Below are 2,882 nucleotides of genomic sequence, written 5' to 3'. Positions count from 1 at the left end.
AAAAAAGAACTGGTAAGACTGATTTACTGTAGAGGGCTGAACCGGATGGCGAGTAGACTGAACGGTGTCCATAAATAGCTACAGGTCTGATTAGACCTTTGTAGTGGGTGGAAATATGAATCCAGATCTGATAAGACTGATTTACTGTAGAGGGCTGAACTGGATGGCCACTAAACACATAAAGTCTGGTCAGGTCAAGTCTGAATGCACCAAAGAGAATTGAACTCACACCTCGAAATACTTTATGGAGTTCAACCAACTGAATTATCCATAGCACTGGGTGGTGCCTTTATTTTGCTAAATAGTTCTAGCGCACTACCTTTGCATGTTGTATATGTACTTGTATGTTTCTTTGGTAGATGTTTCTCCTCCATGAGAAAGACCACCCCAAGAATGCCTATCTTCCCTCTTAGACAGAGCAATATCTGCGTGATAGAGATGAGATCTGTAATTTTCCCTTTTGACATTGAGCTCCATCAGAAGAGCCAAATTTTCAGCATGTGGCCAACTGGAAGAGGAGGAAATGACAGATTGTTGGCAACCAATATCAGCAAGAGTGAACAGTTCATGCCCGTGAAGAAACTGGATGATTGGGGGAGGAAGAATGTGATTCCCAGCCAATCCAATGATTGCATCAAGGCCAATGCGAATTATGTTGCCACGTCTAACCATCCATATTATATATCCCTGTATCCAAGGCTTAGATTTCATCAAGCTATTCCAAATGAAAGACACATTATTCTTAACCGGAACCCCAACTAGGATCCAGTTTTCCAGGGTAGCATGATTGAGATATTTTTTAATGATGATTTTTTGCTAAATACCAAGGCACTTGAAGGCCCTCCATAGATTTTTGATGAGAAGTACCAGATTGAAAGTGTGAGTGTGTTTGATGCCCCAACCTCCATCAATGGGCTTGCAAATTGAGTCTAGTTTAGATAGGTGAAGCATATTTTTGTAACCAGACCCAACCCATAAGGAATCTGCGATGGTGGAGTCAATAATTGACATTGGAAAATGAAACAAATGCATCCAGTAGACAATGATACCTTGTAGAACTACCTTTATCATGACCATCCTATTGTCTAAAGAGAGCCATCTGTTTTCCCATAACCACAGTTTATTTTCAAAATTTTGAATGAGCCAATGCAAAACCTCTTCTCATAGTTACTGGGCTTCAGCAAAAGGCCTGACTCTAATCCCAAATAGTTCTACAATTTTTTTAGTCTCCCCATCCTCCACATAGTGGAGAAATGACAGATTGTTGGCAGCCAATATCAGCAAGAGTGAACAGCTCATGCCCGTGAAGAAACTGGATGATTGGGGGAGCAAGAGTGAACAGCTCATGATCTAGGGTCCACTTGTTGTGCTTTCCCCTTTGTACATCTTTTTTTTCCCAGCAGTTGCCTTTGGCATCTATTCTAAATGACAACAGATATGTGATGCTATTCTAAATGACAACAGACAAGTGATGTTTTTCATTGACAATGATCTGCCTGATTGTTGTGCACTGTTCAATTTTGCGATTATCTTTAATGCCTGCACTTGTAAACTTTATTGAGATGACAACTAAATTGATTATATAGCTGTTTGTCTTAGTACCTGTATTTCTGAACTTTACTCCGCTGGTAACTGTAGTAATGCTAGAGCTGTTGCCTTCTTGCCTGTGCTTTTCAGCTTTGTTTGGACAATAACATTACTACATTAATAGCTAGTTTGTAAATTGAGTCTGTCTTAAAGGAATTCATAATAGATCAAATCATGGTGCTGGTGCTAAAAATGCTTTGTTTGAGCATTTCTCTAATTTGTCTGCACAGGATGAGTGAAATGCTGACTGGAGAGCACGTGTGGATATTAGCCTTGGTCTAAGACTGCAAATTCTACTTTGATTTTTCATTTACACTCTATCTAGTACTAGAGGCATGGTTGGTTGGGGTCATGTATTGAGCTTGGACCCCACACCAACACAAGAGGATATATTTTTATACTTGATGCCCTTCTTTTTCCTAGTCAATCCAATTCCGGGGTGATCCAGATTAATAAAAGTCTTTTTTTCCTGAAAGAAGGCCCTTTTGACTGTTCACAGCTCAAGACCCAACGATTCATCATTATTTAGGTTTTCCACATCTGTATCTATTGAGATAGGGGAAGTATCCATTTTTGTATTTTTATATAAGGGAGGAGATGAAGCCGAAGACCTCAGGTTTGGATATAGATTGGAATATTTGCCTTTAGAAATGTGTCAGTGTTGACCTGCCATATGAATGATAATATAATCTACATTATTCTCCATTATGCTATGTCTATGTGGCACCGATTGGGAGTCCATTCCAAGGATTATCTTTCCAAGAGCCATTTGACTAGTGTCCTTTATTCTGCAATTATGGATGGGAGCTTACTGGGCTTCAGCAAAAGGCCTGACTCTAATCCCAAATAGTTCTACAATTTTTTTAGTCTCTCCATCCAACTCACAGTGGAGAAATGACAAATTGTTGGCAGCCAATATCAGCAAGAGTGAACAGCTCATGCCCGTGAAGAAACTGGATGATTGGGGGAGCAAGAGTGAACAACTCATGCTCTATTGCAAGGATAATTTTAGGGGCGAATGTTCGCCCTTTGACGAAATTAAGGGGTTTTAAATTTTTAGTGGGTGAATATTTTGTATCATGGTACATTTTTACAAATCACCTCAAATAACCCACCTTATTTTAAGTGAGAGGGTAAAAAAGGTAAATTTAACCCTTGAAATTAGGACTTACAACCTTCCATTCGCCCATTTTCAAGAATAGGTTTTATTTAAGTGAATCCATTTGCCCATTTTCAAGAATAGGTTTTATTTAAGTGAATCCTATGGGCCAAATACCATATTTATAAAAGAGGTA

Source organism: Pinus tabuliformis, chromosome 6 (assembly GCF_031772625.1).
Source record: "Pinus tabuliformis cultivar Carrire ecotype Pingquan chromosome 6, CPIR1, whole genome shotgun sequence".
In the NCBI taxonomy this organism is placed as follows: Eukaryota; Viridiplantae; Streptophyta; class Pinopsida; order Pinales; family Pinaceae; genus Pinus; species Pinus tabuliformis.
Note: the sequence above shows the minus strand (reverse complement) of the source record.